The sequence below is a fragment of the Salvelinus alpinus genome, chromosome 3 (assembly GCF_045679555.1).
Source record: "Salvelinus alpinus chromosome 3, SLU_Salpinus.1, whole genome shotgun sequence".
Lineage (NCBI taxonomy): Eukaryota > Metazoa > Chordata > Actinopteri > Salmoniformes > Salmonidae > Salvelinus > Salvelinus alpinus.
Window position 1 is genome coordinate 110,769,957 of NC_092088.1, and position 21,334 is coordinate 110,791,290.

Here is a 21,334-nt window from a genome sequence, read left to right on the forward strand (position 1 = left end):
TAGTGTAGTGGTTATCACATTCGCTTCACACGCGAAAGGTCCCCGGTTCGAAACCGGATGGAAACAGTGCTCTTTGACACATTCAGTAAGAACTGTATTTATAACAGTGAATAGTTGCTTTCATAAATGCCTTATTTTGGAAATTCAAAGACATGCAGTGAATATCAGTAAAATTTGGTTTAGTCCTTGCAAAAACCACATGAAGCAGTTTCTGTAGTGTAGTGGTTATCACGTTCGCTTAACACGCGAAAGGTCCCTGGTTCGAAACCGGGTGGAAACAGTGCTTTTTAACACATTCAGTAAGAACTGTATTTATAACAGTAAATAGTTGCTTTCATAAATGCCTTATTTTGGAAATTCAAATAAATGATGTGAATATCAGTAAAATTTGGTTTAGTCCTTGCAAAAATCATATGCAGCAGTTTCTGTAGTGTAGTGGTTATCACGTTCGCTTAACACGCGAAAGGTCCCCGGTTCGAAATAGGGTGGAAACAGTGCATTCTTTCATAAATGCCTTATTTTGGAAATTCAAATACATGCAGTGAATATCAGTAAAATTTGGTTTAGTCCTTGCAAAAATCACATGAAGCAGTTTCTGTAGTGTAGTGGTTATCACATTTGCTTCACACGCGAAAGGTCCCCGGTTCGAAACCGGGTGGAAACAGTGCTCTTTGACACATTCAGTAAGAACTGTATTTATAACAGATAATAATATTTTGGAAATTCAAATACATGCAGTGAATAGCAGTAAAATTTGGTTTAGTCCTTGCAAGAATCACATGCAGCAGTTTCTGTAGTGTAGTGGTTATCACGTTCGCTTTACACGCGAAAGGTCCCCGGTTCGAAAACGGGTGGAAACAGTGCTCTTTGACACATTCAGTAAGAACTGTATTTATAACAGTGAATAGTTGCTTTCATAAATGCCTTATTTTGGAAATTCAAATAAATGATGTGAATATCAGTAAAATTTGGTTTAGTACTTGCAAAAACTGCATGCAGCAGTTTCTGTAGTGTAGTGGTTATCACATTAGCTTAACACGCGAAAGGTCCCCGGTTCGAAATAGGGTGGAAACAGTGCATTCTTTCATAAATGCCTTATTTTGGAAATTCAAATACATGCAGTGAATATCAGTAAAATTTGGTTTAGTCCTTGCAAAAATCACATGCAGCAGTTTCTGTAGTGTAGTGGTTATCACGTTCGCTTAACACGCGAAAGTTCCCCGTGTGGAAACAGTGCTCTTTGACACATTCAGTAAGAACTGTATTTATAACAGTGAATAGTTGCTTTCATAAATGCCTTATTTTGGAAATTCAAAGACATGCAGTGAATATCAGTAAAATTTGGTTTAGACCTTGCAAAAACCACATGCAGCAGTTTCAGTAGTGTAGTGGTTATCACGTTCGCTTAACACGCGAAAGGTCCCCGGTTCGAAATAGGGTGGAAACAGTGCATTCTTTCATAAATGCCTTATTTTGGAAATTCAAATACATGCAGTGAATATCAGTAAAATTTGGTTTAGTCCTTGCAAAAATCACATGAAGCAGTTTCTGTAGTGTAGTGGTTATCACATTTGCTTCACACGCGAAAGGTCCCCGGTTCGAAACCGGGTGGAAACAGTGCTCTTTGACACATTCAGTAAGAACTGTATTTATAACAGTAAATAGTTGCTTTCATAAATGCCTTATTTTGGAAATTCAAATAAATGATGTGAATATCAGTAAAATTTGGTTTAGTCCTTGCAAAAACCACATGCAGCAGTTTCTGTAGTGTAGTGGTTATCACATTCGCTTCACACGCGAAAGGTCCCCGGTTCGAAACCGGATGGAAACAGTGCTCTTTGACACATTCAGTAAGAACTGTATTTATAACAGTGAATAGTTGCTTTCATAAATGCCTTATTTTGGAAATTCAAAGACATGCAGTGAATATCAGTAAAATTTGGTTTAGTCCTTGCAAAAACCACATGAAGCAGTTTCTGTAGTGTAGTGGTTATCACGTTCGCTTAACACGCGAAAGGTCCCTGGTTCGAAACCGGGTGGAAACAGTGCTCTTTGACACATTCAGTAAGAACTGTATTTATAACAGTAAATAGTTGCTTTCATAAATGCCTTATTTTGGAAATTCAAATAAATGATGTGAATATCAGTAAAATTTGGTTTAGTCCTTGCAAAAACCACATGCAGCAGTTTCTGTAGTGTAGTGGTTATCACATTCGCTTCACACGCGAAAGGTCCCCGGTTCGAAACCGGATGGAAACAGTGCTCTTTGACACATTCAGTAAGAACTGTATTTATAACAGTGAATAGTTGCTTTCATAAATGCCTTATTTTGGAAATTCAAAGACATGCAGTGAATATCAGTAAAATTTGGTTTAGTCCTTGCAAAAACCACATGAAGCAGTTTCTGTAGTGTAGTGGTTATCACGTTCGCTTAACACGCGAAAGGTCCCTGGTTCGAAACCGGGTGGAAACAGTGCTTTTTAACACATTCAGTAAGAACTGTATTTATAACAGTAAATAGTTGCTTTCATAAATGCCTTATTTTGGAAATTCAAATATATGATGTGAATATCAGTAAAATTTGGTTTAGTCCTTGCAAAAATCATATGCAGCAGTTTCTGTAGTGTAGTGGTTATCACGTTCGCTTAACACGCGAAAGGTCCCCGGTTCGAAATAGGGTGGAAACAGTGCATTCTTTCATAAATGCCTTATTTTGGAAATTCAAATACATGCAGTGAATATCAGTAAAATTTGGTTTAGTCCTTGCAAAAATCACATGAAGCAGTTTCTGTAGTGTAGTGGTTATCACATTTGCTTCACACGCGAAAGGTCCCCGGTTCGAAACCGGGTGGAAACAGTGCTCTTTGACACATTCAGTAAGAACTGTATTTATAACAGATAATAATATTTTGGAAATTCAAATACATGCAGTGAATAGCAGTAAAATTTGGTTTAGTCCTTGCAAAAATCACATGCGGCAGTTTCTGTAGTGTAGTGGTTATCACGTTCGCTTTACACGCGAAAGGTCCCCGGTTCGAAACCGGGTGGAAACAGTGCTCTTTGACACATTCAGTAAGAACTGTATTTATAACAGTAAATAGTTGCTTTCATAAATGCCTTATTTTGGAAATTCAAATAAATGATGTGAATATCAGTAAAATTTGGTTTAGTCCTTGCAAAAATCACATGCAGTAGTTTCTGTAGTGTAGTGGTTATCACGTTCGCTTCACAGGCGAAAGGTCCCCGGTTCGAAACCGGGTGGAAACAGTGCTCTTTGACACATTCAGTAAGAACTGTATTTATAACAGTAAATAGTTGCTTTCATAAATGCCTTATTTTGGAAATTCAAATAAATGATGTGAATATCAGTAAAATTTGGTTTAGTCCTTGCAAAAACCACATGCAGCAGTTTCTGTAGTGTAGTGGTTATCACATTCGCTTCACACGCGAAAGGTCCCCGGTTCGAAACCGGATGGAAACAGTGCTCTTTGACACATTCAGTAAGAACTGTATTTATAACAGTGAATAGTTGCTTTCATAAATGCCTTATTTTGGAAATTCAAAGACATGCAGTGAATATCAGTAAAATTTGGTTTAGTCCTTGCAAATACCACATGAAGCAGTTTCTGTAGTGTAGTGGTTATCACGTTCGCTTAACACGCGAAAGGTCCCTGGTTCGAAACCGGGTGGAAACAGTGCTTTTTAACACATTCAGTAAGAACTGTATTTATAACAGTAAATAGTTGCTTTCATAAATGCCTTATTTTGGAAATTCAAATAAATGATGTGAATATCAGTAAAATTTGGTTTAGTCCTTGCAAAAATCATATGCAGCAGTTTCTGTAGTGTAGTGGTTATCACGTTCGCTTAACACGCGAAAGGTCCCCGGTTCGAAACCGGGTGGAAAAAGTGCATTCTTTCATAAATGCCTTATTTTGGAAATTCAAATACATGCAGTGAATATCAGTAAAATTTGGTTTAGTCCTTGCAAAAACAACATGCAGCAGTTTCAGTAGTGTAGTGGTTATCACATTCGCTTCACAGGCGAAAGGTCCCCGGTTCGAAACCGGGTGGAAACAGTGCTCTTTGAAACATTCAGTAAGAACTGTTTTTATAACAGTAAATAGTTGCTTTCATAAATGCCTTATTTTGGAAATTCAAATAAATGATGTGAATATCAGTAAAATTTGGTTTAGTCCTTGCAAAAACAACATGCAGCAGTTTCTGTAGTGTAGTGGTTATCACATTCGCTTCACACGCGAAAGGTCCCCGGTTTGAAACCGGGTGGAAACAGTGCTCTTTGACACATTCAGTAAGAACTGTATTTATAACAGTGAATAGTTGCTTTCATAAATATAACAGATAATAATATTTTGGAAATTCAAATACATGCAGTGAATAGCAGTAAAATTTGGTTTAGTCCTTGCAAAAATCACATGCAGCAGTTTCTGTAGTGTAGTGGTTATCACGTTCGCTTCACACGCGAAAGGTCCCTGGTTTGAAACCGGGTGGAAAAAGTGCTTTCTTTCATAAATGCCTTATTTTGGAAATTCAAATACATGCAGTGAATATCAGTAAAATTTGGTTTAGTCCTTGCAAAAATCACATTAAGCAGTTTCTGTAGTGTAGTGGTTATCACATTCGCTTCACACGCAAAAGGTCCCCGGTTCGAAACCGGGTGGAAACAGTGCTCTTTGACACATTCAGTAAGAACTGTATTTATAACAGTGAATAGTTGCTTTCATAAATGCCTTATTTTGGAAATTCAAATAAATGATGTGAATATCAGTAAAATTTGGTTTAGTCCTTGCAAAAACCACATGCAGCAGTTTATGTAGTGTAGTGGTTATCACGTTCGCTTCACACGCGAAAGGTCCCCGGTTCGAAACCGGGTGGGAACAGTGCTCTTTGACACATTCAGTAAGAACTGTATTTATAACAGATAATAATATTTTGGAAATTCAAATACATGCAGTGAATAGCAGTAAAATTTGGTTTAGTACTTGCAAAAATCACATGTGGCAGTTTCTGTAGTGTAGTGGTTCTCACGTTCGCTTTACACGCGAAAGGTCCCCGGTTCGAAACCGGGTGGAAACAGTGCTCTTTGACACATTCAGTAAGAACTGTATTTATAACAGTGAATAGTTGCTTTCATAAATGCCTTATTTTGGAAATTCAAAGACATGCAGTGAATATCAGTAAAATTTGGTTTAGTCCTTGCAAAAACCACATGAAGCAGTTTCTGTAGTGTAGTGGTTATCACGTTCGCTTAACACGCGAAAGGTCCCTGGTTCGAAACCGGGTGGAAACAGTGCTCTTTGACACATTCAGTAAGAACTGTATTTATAACAGTAAATAGTTGCTTTCATAAATGCCTTATTTTGGAAATTCAAATAAATGATGTGAATATCAATAAAATTTGGTTTAGTCCTTGCAAAATTCACATGCAGCAGTTTCTGTAGTGTAGTGGTTATCACGTTCGCTTAATACGCGAAAGGTCCCCGGTTCGAAACCGGGTGGAAACAGTGCATTCTTTCATAAATGCCTTATTTTGGAAATTCAAATACATGCAGTGAATATCAGTAAAATTTGGTTTAGTCCTTGCAAAAACAACATTCAGTAGTGTAGTGGTTATCACATTCGCTTCACAGGCGAAAGGTCCCCGGTTCGAAACCGGGTGGAAACAGTGCTCTTTGACACATTCAGTAAGAACTGTATTTATAACAGTGAATAGTTGCTTTCATAAATGCCATATTTTGGAAATTCAAATAAATGATGTGAATATCAGTAAAACATGCAGCAGTTTCTGTAGTGTAGTGGTTATCACATTCGCTTCACAGGCGAAAGGTCCCCGGTTTGAAACCGGGTGGAAACAGTGCTCTTTGACACATTCAGTAAGAACTGTATTTATAACAGTGAATAGTTGCTTTCATAAATGCCTTATTTTGGAAATTCAAAGACATGCAGTGAATATCAGTAAAATTTGGTTTAGTCCTTGCAAAAATCACATTAAGCAGTTTCTGTAGTGTAGTGGTTATCACATTCGCTTCACACGCAAAAGGTCCCCGGTTCGAAACCGGGTGGAAACAGTGCTCTTTGACACATTCAGTAAGAACTGTATTTATAACAGTGAATAGTTGCTTTCATAAATGCCTTATTTTGGAAATTCAAATACATGCAGTGAATAGCAGTAAAATTTGGTTTAGTACTTGCAAAAATCACATGCGGCAGTTTCTGTAGTGTAGTGGTTATCACGTTCGCTTTACACGCGAAAGGTCCCCGGTTCGAAACCGGGTGGAAACAGTGCTCTTTGACACATTCAGTAAGAACTGTATTTATAACAGTGAATAGTTGCTTTCATAAATGCCTTATTTTGGAAATTCAAATAAATGATGTGAATATCAGTAAAACATGCAGCAGTTTCTGTAGTGTAGTGGTTATCACATTCGCTTCACAGGCGAAAGGTCCCCGGTTTGAAACCGGGTGGAAACAGTGCTCTTTGACACATTCAGTAAGAACTGTATTTATAACAGTGAATAGTTGCTTTCATAAATGCCTTATTTTGGAAATTCAAAGACATGCAGTGAATATCAGTAAAATTTGGTTTAGTCCTTGCAAAAACCACATGAAGCAGTTTCTGTAGTGTAGTGGTTATCACATTCGCTTCACAGGCGAAAGGTCCCCGGTTTGAAACCGGGTGGAAACAGTGCTCTTTGACACATTCAGTAAGAACTGTATTTATAACAGTAAATAGTTGCTTTCATAAATGCCTTATTTTGGAAATTCAAATAAATGATGTGAATATCAATAAAATTTGGTTTAGTCCTTGCAAAAATCACATGCAGCAGTTTCTGTAGTGTAGTGGTTATCACGTTCGCTTAATACGCGAAAGGTCCCCGGTTCGAAACCGGGTGGAAACAGTGCATTCTTTCATAAATGCCTTATTTTGGAAATTCAAATACATGCAGTGAATATCAGTAAAATTTGGTTTAGTCCTTGCAAAAACAACATTCAGTAGTGTAGTGGTTATCACATTCGCCTCACAGGCGAAAGGTCCCCGGTTCGAAACCGGGTGGAAACAGTGCTCTTTGACACATTCAGTAAGAACTGTATTTATAACAGTAAATAGTTGCTTTCATAAATGCCTTATTTTGGAAATTCAAATAAATGATGTGAATATCAGTAAAATTTGGTTTAGTCCTTGCAAAAATCACATGCAGTAGTTTCTGTAGTGTAGTGGTTATCACGTTCGCTTCACAGGCGAAAGGTCCCCGGTTAGAAACCGGGTGGAAACAGTGCTCTTTGACACATTCAGTAAGAACTGTATTTATAACAGTGAATAGTTGCTTTCATAAATGCCTTATTTTGGAAATTCAAAGACATGCAGTGAATATCAGTAAAATTTGGTTCAGTCCTTGCAAAAATCACATGCGGCAGTTTCTGTAGTGTAGTGGTTATCACGTTCGCTTAACACGCGAAAGGTCCCCGGTTTGAAATAGGGTGGAAACAGTGCATTCTTTCATAAATACCTTATTTTGGAAATTCAAATACATGCAGTGAATATCAGTAAAATTTGGTTTAGTCCTTGCAAAAACCACATGCAGCAGTTTCTGTAGTGTAGTGGTTATCACGTTCGCTTAACACGCGAAAGGTCCCCGGTTCAAAAACGGGTGGAAACAGTGCTCTTTGACACATTCAGTAAGAACTGTATTTATAACAGTGAATAGTTGCTTTCATAAATGCCTTATTTTGGAAATTCAAAGACATGCAGTGAATATCAGTAAAATTTGGTTTAGACCTTGCAAAAACTACATGCAGCAGTTTCTGTAGTGTAGTGGTTATCACATTTGCTTCACACGCGAAAGGTCCTCGGTTCAAAACAGGGTGGAAACAGTGCTCATTGACACATTCAGTAAGAACTGTATTTATAACAGTGAATAGTTGCTTTCATAAATGCCTTATTTTGGAAATTCAAAGACATGCAGTGAATATCAGTAAAATTTGGTTTAGTCCTTGCAAAAATCACATGCAGCAGTTTCTGTAGTGAAGTGGTTATCACGTTCGCTTAACACGCGAAAGGTCCCTGGTTTGAAACCGGGTGGAAAACGTGCTTTCTTTCATAAATGACTTATTTTGGAAATTCAAATACCTTGCAAAAACCACATGCAGCGATTTCTGTAATGTAGTGGTTATCACATTCGCTTCACACGCGAAAGGTCCCCGGTTCGAAACCGGGTGGAAACAGTGCTCTTTGACACATTCAGTAAGAACTGTATTTATAACAGATAATAATATTTTGGAAATTCAAAATACATGCAGTGAATAGCAGTAAAATTTGGTTTAGTACTTGCAAAAATCACATGCGGCAGTTTCTGTAGTGTAGTGGTTATCACGTTCGCTTAACATGCGAAAGGTCCCCGGTTCGAAACCGGGTGGAAACAGTGCTCTTTGACACATTCAGTAAGAACTGTATTTATAACAGTGAATAGTTGCTTTCATAAATGCCTTATTTTGGAAATTCAAAGACATGCAGTGAATATCAGTAAAATTTGGTTTAGTCCTTGCAAAAATCACATTCAGCAGTTTCTGTAGTGTAGTGGTTATCACGTTCGCTTAACATGCGAAAGGTCCCCGGTTCGAAACCGGGTGGAAACAGTGCATTCTTTCATAAATGCCTTATTTTCGAAATTCAAATACATGCAGTGAATATCAGTCAAATTTGGTTTAGTCCTTGCAAAAATCACATGCAGCAGTTTCTGTAGTGTAGTGGTTATCACGTTCGCTTAACACGTGAAAGGTCCCCGGTTCGAAACCGGGTGGAAACAGTGCTCTTAGAACACATTCAGTAAGAACTGTATTTATAACAGTGAATAGTTGCTTTCATAAATGCCTTATTTTGGAAATTCAAAGACATGCAGTGAATATCAGTAAAATTTGGTTTAGTCCTTGCAAAAATCACATGCAGCAGTTTCTGTAGTATAGTGGTTATCACGTTCGCTAAACATGCGAAAGGTCCCCGGTTCGAAACCGGTTGGAAACAGTGCATTCTTTCATAAATGCCTTATTTTCGAAATTCAAATACATGCAGTGAATATCAGTAAAATTTGGTTTAGTCCTTGCAAAAATCACATGAAGCAGTTTCTGTAGTGTAGTGGTTATCACATTTGCTTCACACGCGAAAGGTCCCCGGTTCGAAACCGGGTGGAAACAGTGCTCTTTGACACATTCAGTAAGAACTGTATTTATAACAGATAATAATATTTTGGAAATTCAAATACATGCAGTGAATAGCAGTAAAATTTGGTTTAGTCCTTGCAAAAATCAGATGCGGCAGTTTCTGTAGTGTAGTGGTTATCACGTTCGCTTTACACGCGAAAGGTCCCCGGTTCGAAACCGGGTGGAAACTGTGCTCTTTGACACATTCAGTAAGAACTGAATTTATAACAGTGAATAGTTGCTTTCATAAATGCCTTATTTTGGAAATTCAAATAAATGATGTGAATATCAGTAAAATTTGGTTTAGTCCTTGCAAAAATCACATGCAGCAGTTTCTGTAGTGTAGTGGTTATCACGTTCGCTTAACACGCGAAAGGTACCTGGTTTGAAACCGGGTGGAAAAAGTGCTTTCTTTCATAAATGCCTTATTTTGGAAATTCAAACACATGCAGTGAATATCAGTAAAATTTGGTTTAGTCCTTGGAAAAACCACATGAAGCAGTTTCTGTAGTGTAGTGGTTATCACATTCGCTTCACACGCGAAAGGTCCCTGGTTCGAAACCGGGTGGAAACAGTGCTCTTTGACACATTCAGTAAGAACTGTATTTATAACAGATAATAATATTTTGGAAATTCAAATACATGCAGTGAATAGCAGTAAAATTTGGTTTAGTCCTTGCAAAAATCACATGCGGCAGTTTCTGTAGTGTAGTGGTTATCACGTTCGCTTTACATGCGAAAGGTCCCCGGTTCGAAACCGGGTGGAAACAATGCTCTTTGACACATTCAGTAAGAACTGTATTTATAACAGTGAATAGTTGCTTTCATAAATGCCTTATTTTGGAAATTCAAAGAAATGCAGTGAATATCAGTAAAATTTGGTTTGGTCCTTGCAAAAACCACATGAAGCAGTTTCTGTAGTGTAGTGGTTATCACATTCGCTTCACACGCGAAAGGTCCCCGGTTCGAAACCGGGTGGAAACAGTGCTCTTTGACACATTCAGTAAGAACTGTATTTATAACAGATAATAATATTTTGGAAATTCAAATACATGCAGTGAATATCAGTAAAATTTGGTTTAGTCCTTGCAAAAACCACACGAAGCAGTTTCTGTAGTGTAGTGGTTATCACATTCGCTTCACACGCGAAAGGTCCCCGCTTCGAAACCGGGTGGAAACAGTGCTCTTTGACACATTCAGTAAGAACTGTATTTATAACAGATAATAATATTTTGGAAATTCAAATACATGCAGTGAATATCAGTAAAATTTGGTTTAGTCCTTGCAAAAATCACATGCAGCAGTTTCTGTAGTGAAGTGGTTATCACGTTCGCTTAACACGCGAAAGGTCCCTGGTTTGAAACCGGGTGGAAAACGTGCTTTCTTTCATAAATGACTTATTTTGGAAATTCAAATACCTTGCAAAAACCACATGCAGCGATTTCTGTAATGTAGTGGTTATCACATTCGCTTCACACGCGAAAGGTCCCCGGTTCGAAACCGGGTGGAAACAGTGCTCTTTGACACATTCAGTAAGAACTGTATTTATAACAGATAATAATATTTTGGAAATTCAAAATACATGCAGTGAATAGCAGTAAAATTTGGTTTAGTACTTGCAAAAATCACATGCGGCAGTTTCTGTAGTGTAGTGGTTATCACGTTCGCTTAACACGCGAAAGGTCCCCGGTTCGAAACCGGGTGGAAACAGTGCTCTTTGACACATTCAGTAAGAACTGTATTTATAACAGTGAATAGTTGCTTTCATAAATGCCTTATTTTGGAAATTCAAAGACATGCAGTGAATATCAGTAAAATTTGGTTTAGTCCTTGCAAAAATCACATTCAGCAGTTTCTGTAGTGTAGTGGTTATCACGTTCGCTTAACATGCGAAAGGTCCCCGGTTCGAAACCGGGTGGAAACAGTGCATTCTTTCATAAATGCCTTATTTTCGAAATTCAAATACATGCAGTGAATATCAGTCAAATTTGGTTTAGTCCTTGCAAAAATCACATGCAGCAGTTTCTGTAGTGTAGTGGTTATCACGTTCGCTTAACACGTGAAAGGTCCCCGGTTCGAAACCGGGTGGAAACAGTGCTCTTAGAACACATTCAGTAAGAACTGTATTTATAACAGTGAATAGTTGCTTTCATAAATGCCTTATTTTGGAAATTCAAAGACATGCAGTGAATATCAGTAAAATTTGGTTTAGTCCTTGCAAAAATCACATGCAGCAGTTTCTGTAGTATAGTGGTTATCACGTTCGCTAAACATGCGAAAGGTCCCCGGTTCGAAACCGGTTGGAAACAGTGCATTCTTTCATAAATGCCTTATTTTCGAAATTCAAATACATGCAGTGAATATCAGTAAAATTTGGTTTAGTCCTTGCAAAAATCACATGAAGCAGTTTCTGTAGTGTAGTGGTTATCACATTTGCTTCACACGCGAAAGGTCCCCGGTTCGAAACCGGGTGGAAACAGTGCTCTTTGACACATTCAGTAAGAACTGTATTTATAACAGATAATAATATTTTGGAAATTCAAATACATGCAGTGAATAGCAGTAAAATTTGGTTTAGTCCTTGCAAAAATCAGATGCGGCAGTTTCTGTAGTGTAGTGGTTATCACGTTCGCTTTACACGCGAAAGGTCCCCGGTTCGAAACCGGGTGGAAACTGTGCTCTTTGACACATTCAGTAAGAACTGAATTTATAACAGTGAATAGTTGCTTTCATAAATGCCTTATTTTGGAAATTCAAATAAATGATGTGAATATCAGTAAAATTTGGTTTAGTCCTTGCAAAAATCACATGCAGCAGTTTCTGTAGTGTAGTGGTTATCACGTTCGCTTAACACGCGAAAGGTACCTGGTTTGAAACCGGGTGGAAAAAGTGCTTTCTTTCATAAATGCCTTATTTTGGAAATTCAAACACATGCAGTGAATATCAGTAAAATTTGGTTTAGTCCTTGGAAAAACCACATGAAGCAGTTTCTGTAGTGTAGTGGTTATCACATTCGCTTCACACGCGAAAGGTCCCTGGTTCGAAACCGGGTGGAAACAGTGCTCTTTGACACATTCAGTAAGAACTGTATTTATAACAGATAATAATATTTTGGAAATTCAAATACATGCAGTGAATAGCAGTAAAATTTGGTTTAGTCCTTGCAAAAATCACATGCGGCAGTTTCTGTAGTGTAGTGGTTATCACGTTCGCTTTACATGCGAAAGGTCCCCGGTTCGAAACCGGGTGGAAACAATGCTCTTTGACACATTCAGTAAGAACTGTATTTATAACAGTGAATAGTTGCTTTCATAAATGCCTTATTTTGGAAATTCAAAGAAATGCAGTGAATATCAGTAAAATTTGGTTTAGTCCTTGCAAAAACCACATGAAGCAGTTTCTGTAGTGTAGTGGTTATCACATTCGCTTCACACGCGAAAGGTCCCCGGTTCGAAACCGGGTGGAAACAGTGCTCTTTGACACATTCAGTAAGAACTGTATTTATAACAGATAATAATATTTTGGAAATTCAAATACATGCAGTGAATATCAGTAAAATTTGGTTTAGTCCTTGCAAAAACCACACGAAGCAGTTTCTGTAGTGTAGTGGTTATCACATTCGCTTCACACGCGAAAGGTCCCCGCTTCGAAACCGGGTGGAAACAGTGCTCTTTGACACATTCAGTAAGAACTGTATTTATAACAGATAATAATATTTTGGAAATTCAAATACATGCAGTGAATATCAGTAAAATTTGGTTTAGTCCTTGCAAAAATCACATGCAGCAGTTTCTGTAGTGAAGTGGTTATCACGTTCGCTTAACACGCGAAAGGTCCCTGGTTTGAAACCGGGTGGAAAACGTGCTTTCTTTCATAAATGCCTTATTTTGGAAATTCAAATACCTTGCAAAAACCACATGCAGCGATTTCTGTAATGTAGTGGTTATCACATTCGCTTCACACGCGAAAGGTCCCCGGTTCGAAACCGGGTGGAAACAGTGCTCTTTGACACATTCAGTAAGAACTGTATTTATAACAGATAATAATATTTTGGAAATTCAAATACATGCAGTGAATAGCAGTAAAATTTGGTTTAGTACTTGCAAAAATCACATGCGGCAGTTTCTGTAGTGTAGTGGTTATCACGTTCGCTTAACATGCGAAAGGTCCCCGGTTCGAAACCGGGTGGAAACAGTGCTCTTTGACACATTCAGTAAGAACTGTATTTATAACAGTGAATAGTTGCTTTCATAAATGCCTTATTTTGGAAATTCAAAGACATGCAGTGAATATCAGTAAAATTTGGTTCAGTCCTTGCAAAAATCACATGCAGCAGTTTCTGTAGTGTAGTGGTTATCACGTTCGCTTAACATGCGAAAGGTCCCCGGTTCGAAACCGGGTGGAAACAGTGCTCTTTGAACACATTCAGTAAGAACTGTATTTATAACAGTGAATAGTTGCTTTCATAAATGCCTTATTTTGGAAATTCAAATAAATGATGTGAATATCAGTAAAATTTGGTTTAGTCCTTGCAAAAATCACATGCAGCAGTTTCTGTAGTGTAGTGGTTATCACGTTCGCTTAACACGCGAAAGGTACCTGGTTTGAAACCGGGTGGAAAAAGTGCTTTCTTTCATAAATGCCTTATTTTGGAAATTCAAATACATGCAGTGAATATCAGTAAAATTTGGTTTAGTCCTTGGAAAAACCACATGAAGCAGTTTCTGTAGTGTAGTGGTTATCACATTCGCTTCACACGCGAAAGGTCCCTGGTTCGAAACCGGGTGGAAACAGTGCTCTTTGACACATTCAGTAAGAACTGTATTTATAACAGATAATAATATTTTGGAAATTCAAATACATGCAGTGAATAGCAGTAAAATTTGGTTTAGTCCTTGCAAAAATCACATGCGGCAGTTTCTGTAGTGTAGTGGTTATCACGTTCGCTTTACATGCGAAAGGTCCCCGGTTCGAAACCGGGTGGAACCAATACTCTTTGACACATTCAGTAAGAACTGTATTTATAACAGTGAATAGTTGCTTTCATAAATGCCTTATTTTGGAAATTCAAAGACATGCAGTGAATATCAGTAAAATTTGGTTTAGTCCTTGCAAAAACCACATGAAGCAGTTTCTGTAGTGTAGTGGTTATCACATTCGCTTCACACGCGAAAGGTCCCCGGTTTGAAACCGGGTGGAAACAGTGCTCTTTGACACATTCAGTAAGAACTGTATTTATAACAGATAATAATATTTTGGAAATTCAAATACATGCAGTGAATATCAGTAAAATTTGGTTTAGTCCTTGCAAAAACCACACGAAGCAGTTTCTGTAGTGTAGTGGTTATCACATTCGCTTCACACGCGAAAGGTCCCCGCTTCGAAACCGGGTGGAAATAGTGCTCTTTGACACATTCAGTAAGAACTGTATTTATAACAGATAATAATATTTTGGAAATTCAAATACATGCAGTGAATATCAGTAAAATTTGGTTTAGTCCTTGCAAAAATCACATGCAGCAGTTTCTGTAGTGAAGTGGTTATCACGTTCGCTTAACACGCGAAAGGTCCCTGGTTTGAAACCGGGTGGAAAACGTGCTTTCTTTCATAAATGCCTTATTTTGGAAATTCAAATACCTTGCAAAAACCACATGCAGCGATTTCTGTAATGTAGTGGTTATCACATTCGCTTCACACGCGAAAGGTCCCCGGTTCGAAACCGGGTGGAAACAGTGCTCTTTGACACATTCAGTAAGAACTGTATTTATAACAGATAATAATATTTTGGAAATTCAAATACATGCAGTGAATAGCAGTAAAATTTGGTTTAGTACTTGCAAAAATCACATGCGGCAGTTTCTGTAGTGTAGTGGTTATCACATTCGCTTAACATGCGAAAGGTCCCCGGTTCGAAACCGGGTGGAAACAGTGCTCTTTGACACATTCAGTAAGAACTGTATTTATAACAGTGAATAGTTGCTTTCATAAATGCCTTATTTTGGAAATTCAAAGACATGCAGTGAATATCAGTAAAATTTGGTTTAGTCCTTGCAAAAATCACATGCAGCAGTTTCTGTAGTGTAGTGGTTATCACGTTCGCTTAACATGCGAAAGGTCCCCGGTTTGAAACCGGGTGGAAACAGTGCTCTTTGAACACATTCAGTAAGAACTGTATTTATAACAGTGAATAGTTGCTTTCATAAATGCCATATTTTGGAAATTCAAATAAATGATGTGAATATCAGTAAAATTTGGGTTAGTCCTTGCAAAAATCACATGCAGCAGTTTCTGTAGTGTAGTGGTTATCACGTTCGCTTAACACGCGAAAGGTACCTGGTTTGAAACCGGGTGGAAAAAGTGCTTTCTTTCATAAATGCCTTATTTTGGAAATTCAAATACATGCAGTGAATATCAGTAAAATTTGGTTTAGTCCTTGCAAAAACCACATGAAGCAGTTTCTGTAGTGTAGTGGTTATCACATTCGCTTCACACGCGAAAGGTCCCCGGTTCGAAACCGGGTGGAAACAGTGCTCTTTGACACATTCAGTAAGAACTGTATTTATAACAGATAATAATATTTTGGAAATTCAAATACATGCAGTGAATAGCAGTAAAATTTGGTTTAGTCCTTGCAAAAATCACATGCGGCAGTTTCTGTAGTGTAGTGGTTATCACGTTCGCTTTACATGCGAAAGGTCCCCGGTTCGAAAACGGGTGGAAACAATGCTCTTTGACACATTCAGTAAGAACTGTATTTATAACAGTGAATAGTTGCTTTCATAAATGCCTTATTTTGGAAATTCAAAGACATGCAGTGAATATCAGTAAAATTTGGTTTAGTCCTTGCAAAAACCACATGAAGCAGTTTCTGTAGTGTAGTGGTTATCACATTCGCTTCACACGCGAAAGGTCCCCGGTTCGAAACCGGGTGGAAACAGTGCTCTTTGACACATTCAGTAAGAACTGTATTTATAACAGATAATAATATTTTGGAAATTCAAATACATGCAGTGAATATCAGTAAAATTTGGTTTAGTCCTTGCAAAAACCACACGAAGCAGTTTCTGTAGTGTAGTGGTTATCACATTTGCTTCACACGCGAAAGGTCCCCGCTTCGAAACCGGGTGGAAACAGTGCTCTTTGACACATTCAGTAAGAACTGTATTTATAACAGATAATAATATTTTGGAAATTCAAATACATGCAGTGAATAGCAGTAAAATTTGGTTTAGTCCTTGCAAAAGTCACATGCGGCAGTTTCTGTAGTGTAGTGGTTATCACGTTCGCTTTACACGCGAAAGGTCCCCGGTTCGAAACCGGGTGGAAAGAGTGCTCTTTGACACATTCAGTAAGAACTGTATTTATAACAGTGAATAGTTGCTTTCATAAATGCCTTATTTTGGAAATTCAAATAAATTATGTGAATATCAGTAAAATTTGGTTTAGTCCTTGCAAAAATCACATGCGGCAGTTTCTGTAGTGTAGTGGTTATCACGTTCGCTTAACACGCGAAAGGTCCCTGCTTTGAAACCGGGTGGTAAAAGTGCTTTCTTTCATAAATGCCTTATATTGGAAATTCAAATACATGCAGTGAATATCAGTAAAATTTGGTTTAGTCCTTGCAAAAACCACATGCAGCGATTTCTGTAATGTAGTGATTATCACATTCGCTTCACACGCGAAAGGTCCCCGGTTCGAAACCTGGGTGGAAACAGTGCCCTTTGACACATTCAGTAAGAACTGTATTTATAACAGTGAATAGTTGCTTTCATAAATGCCTTATTTTGGAAATTCAAATAAATGATGTGAATATCAGTAAAATTTGGTTTAGTCCTTGCAAAAATCACATGCGGCAGTTTCTGTAGTGTAGTGGTTATCAAGTTCGCTTTACACGCGAAAGGTCCCCGGTTCGAAACCGTGTGGAAACAATGCTCTTTGACACATTCAGTAAGAACTGTATTTATAACAGTGAATAGTTGCTTTCATAAATGCCTTATTTTGGAAATTCAAAGACATGCAGTGAATATCAGTAAAATTTGGTTTAGTCCTTGCAAAAACCACATGAAGCAGTTTCTGTAGTGTAGTGGTTATCACATTCGCTTCACACGCGAAAGGTCCCCGGTTCGAAACCGGGTGGAATCAGTGCTCTTTGACACATTCAGTAAGAACTGTATTTATAACAGTAAATAGTTGCTTTCATAAATGCCTTATTTTGGAAATTCAAATAAATGATGTGAATATCAATAAAATTTGGTTTAGTCCTTGCAAAAATCACATGCAGCAGTTTCTGTAGTGTAGTGGTTATCACGTTCGCTTAACATGCGAAAGGTCCCCGGTTCGAAACCGGGTATAAACAGTGCATTCTTTCATAAATGCCTTATTTTGGAAATTCAAATACATGCAGTGAATATCAGTAAAATTTGGTTTAGTCCTTGCAAAAACAACATGCAGCAGTTTCAGTAGTGTAGTGGTTATCACATTCGCTTCACAGGCGAAAGGTCCCCGGTTCGAAACCGGGTGGAAACAGTGCTCTTTGACACATTCAGTAAGAACTGTATTTATAACAGTAAATAGTTGCTTTCATAAATGCCTTATTTTGGAAATTCAAATAAATGATGTGAATATCAGTAAAATTTGGTTTAGTCCTTGCAAAAATCACATGCAGTAGTTTCTGTAGTGTAGTGGTTATCACGTTCGCTTCACAGGCGAAAGGTCCCCGGTTAGAAACCGGGTGGAAACAGTGCTCTTTGACACATTCAGTAATAACCTTATTTATAACAGTAAATAGTTGCTTTCATAAATGCCTTATTTTGGAAATTCAAATAAATGATGTGAATATCAGTAAAATTTGGTTTAGTCCTTGCAAAAACCACATGCAGCAGTTTCTGTAGTGTAGTGGTTATCACATTCGCTTCACACGCGAAAGGTCCCCGGTTTGAAACCGGGTGGAAACAGTGCTCTTTGACACATTCAGTAAAAACTGTATTTATAACAGTGAATAGTTGCTTTCATAAATGCCTTATTTTGGAAATTCAAAGACATGCAGTGAATATCAGTAAAATTTGGTTCAGTCCTTGCAAAAATCACATGCGGCAGTTTCTGTAGTGTAGTGGTTATCACGTTCGCTTAACACGCGAAAGGTCCCCGGTTTGAAATAGGGTGGAAACAGTGCATTCTTTCATAAATACCTTATTTTGGAAATTCAAATACATGCAGTGAATATCAGTAAAATTTGGTTTAGTCCTTGCAAAAACCACATGCAGCAGTTTCTGTAGTGTAGTGGTTATCACATTCGCTTCACACGCAAAAGGTCCCCGGTTCGAAACCGGGTGGAAACAGTGCTCTTTGACACATTCAGTAAGAACTGTATTTATAACAGTGAATAGTTGCTTTCATAAATGCCTTATTATGGAAAATTCAAATAAATGATGTGAATATCAGTAAAATTTGGTTTAGTCCTTGCAAAAACCACATGCAGCAGTTTCTGTAGTGTAGTGGTTATCACGTTCGCTTCACACGCGAAAGGTCCCCGGTTCCAAAACGGGTGGAAACAGTGCTCTTTGACACATTCAGTAAGAACTGTATTTATAACAGTGAATAGTTGCTTTCATAAATGCCTTATTTTGGAAATTCAAAGACATGCAGTGAATATCAGTAAAATTTGGTTTAGTCCTTGCAAAAATCACATGCAGTAGTTTCTGTAGTGTAGTGGTTATCACGTTCGCTTCACAGGCGAAAGGTCCCCGGTAAGAAACCGGGTGGAAACAGTGCTCTTTGACACATTCAGTAAGAACTGTATTTATAACAGTAAATAGTTGCTTTCATAAATGCCTTATTTTGGAAATTCAAATAAATGATGTGAATATCAGTAAAATTTGGTTTAGTCCTTGCAAAAACCACATGCAGCAGTTTCTGTAGTGTAGTGGTTATCACATTCGCTTCACACGCGAAAGGTCCCCGGTTTGAAACCGGGTGGAAACAGTGCTCTTTGACACATTCAGTAAGAACTGTATTTATAACAGTGAATAGTTGCTTTCATAAATGCCTTATTTTGGAAATTCAAAGACATGCAGTGAATATCAGTAAAATTTGGTTCAGTCCTTGCAAAAATCACATGCGGCAGTTTCTGTAGTGTAGTGGTTATCACGTTCGCTTAACACGCGAAAGGTCCCCGGTTTGAAATAGGGTGGAAACAGTGCATTCTTTCATAAATACCTTATTTTGGAAATTCAAATACATGCAGTGAATATCAGTAAAATTTGGTTTAGTCCTTGCAAAAACCACATGCAGCAGTTTCTGTAGTGTAGTGGTTATCACATTCGCTTCACACGCAAAAGGTCCCCGGTTCGAAACCGGGTGGAAACAGTGCTCTTTGACACATTCAGTAAGAACTGTATTTATAACAGTGAATAGTTGCTTTCATAAATGCCTTATTATGGAAAATTCAAATAAATGATGTGAATATCAGTAAAATTTGGTTTAGTCCTTGCAAAAACCACATGCAGCAGTTTCTGTAGTGTAGTGGTTATCACGTTCGCTTAACACGCGAAAGGTCCCCGGTTCAAAAACGGGTGGAAACAGTGCTCTTTGACACATTCAGTGAGAACTGTATTTATAACAGTGAATAGTTGCTTTCATAAATGCCTTATTTTGGAAATTCAAAGACATGCAGTGAATATCAGTACAATTTGGTTTAGACCTTGCAAAAACTACATGCAGCAGTTTCTGTAGTGTAGTGGTTATCACATTTGCTTCACATGCGAAAGGTCCTCGGTTCAAAACAGGGTGGAAACAGTGCTCATTGACACATTCAGTAAGAACTGTATTTATAACAGTGAATAGTTGCGTTCATAAATGCCTTATTTTGGAAATTCAAAGACATGCAGTGAATATCAGTAAAATTTGGTTTAGTCCTTGCAAAAATCACATGCAGCAGTTTCTGTAGTGAAGTGGTTATCACGTTCGCTTAACACGCGAAAGGTCCCTGGTTTGAAACCGGGTGGAAAACGTGCTTTCTTTCATAAATGCCTTATTTTGGAAATTCAAATACCTTGCAAAAACCACATGCAGCGATTTCTGTAATGTAGTGGTTATCACATTCGCTTCACACGCGAAAGGTCCCCGGTTCGAAACCGGGTGGAAACAGTGCTCTTTGACACATTCAGTAAGAACTGTATTTATAACAGATAATAATATTTTGGAAATTCAAATACATGCAGTGAATAGCAGTAAAATTTGGTTTAGTACTTGCAAAAATCACATGCGGCAGTTTCTGTAGTGTAGTGGTTATCACGTTCGCTTTACACGCGAAAGGTCCCCGGTTCGAAACCGGGTGGAAACAGTGCTCTTTGACACATTCAGTAAGAACTGTATTTATAACAGTGAATAGTTGCTTTCATAATTGCCTTATTTTGGAAATTCAAAGACATGCAGTGAATATCAGTCAAATTTGGTTTAGTCCTTGCAAAAATCACATGCAGCAGTTTCTGTAGTGTAGTGGTTATCACGTTCGCTTAACACGTGAAAGGTCCCCGGTTCGAAACCGGGTGGAAACAGTGCTCTTTGAACACATTCAGTAAGAACTGTATTTATAACAGTGAATAGTTGCTTTCATCAATGCCTTATTTTGGAAATTCAAATAAATGATGTGAATATCAGTAAAATTTGGTTTAGTACTTGCAAAAAACGCATGCAGCAGTTTCTGTAGTGTAGTGGTTATCACATTCGCTTCACACGCGAAAGGTCCCCGGTTCGAAACCGGGTGGAAACAGTGCTCTTTGACACATTCAGTAAGAACTGTATTTATAACAGATAATAATATTTTGGAAATTCAAATACATGCAGTGAATAGCAGTAAAATTTGGTTTAGTCCTTGCAAAAATCACATGCGGCAGTTTCTGTAGTGTAGTGGTTATCACGTTCGCTTTACACGCGAAAGGTCCCCGGTTCGAAACCGGGTGGAAACAGTGCTCTTTGACACATTCAGTAAGAACTGAATTTATAACAGTGAATAGTTGCTTTCATAAATGCCTTATTTTGGAAATTCAAATAAATGATGTGAATATCAGTAAAATTTGGTTTAGTCCTTGCAAAAATCACATGCAGCAGTTTCTGTAGT

General features: G+C 37.9%; 5 non-coding genes across 5 annotated transcripts; all 5 read left to right on the forward strand.

Moving 5' to 3' along the window:
* The first annotated feature begins 2,980 nt into the window (after positions 1–2,980).
* On the forward strand, positions 2,981–3,053 carry trnav-uac (transfer RNA valine (anticodon UAC)). Its single transcript has one exon. It is a non-coding gene; the product is annotated as a tRNA-Val (tRNA).
* A 3,177-nt stretch (positions 3,054–6,230) lies between these two features.
* On the forward strand, positions 6,231–6,303 carry trnav-uac (transfer RNA valine (anticodon UAC)). Its single transcript has one exon. It is a non-coding gene; the product is annotated as a tRNA-Val (tRNA).
* Positions 6,304–10,853: 4,550 nt separating this feature from the next.
* trnav-aac (transfer RNA valine (anticodon AAC)) lies at positions 10,854–10,926 on the forward strand. Its single transcript has one exon. It is a non-coding gene; the product is annotated as a tRNA-Val (tRNA).
* A 9,558-nt stretch (positions 10,927–20,484) lies between these two features.
* On the forward strand, positions 20,485–20,557 carry trnav-uac (transfer RNA valine (anticodon UAC)). The gene has a single exon. It is a non-coding gene; the product is annotated as a tRNA-Val (tRNA).
* Positions 20,558–21,109: 552 nt separating this feature from the next.
* trnav-uac (transfer RNA valine (anticodon UAC)) lies at positions 21,110–21,182 on the forward strand. Its single transcript has one exon. It is a non-coding gene; the product is annotated as a tRNA-Val (tRNA).
* The last annotated feature ends 152 nt before the right edge of the window (positions 21,183–21,334 follow it).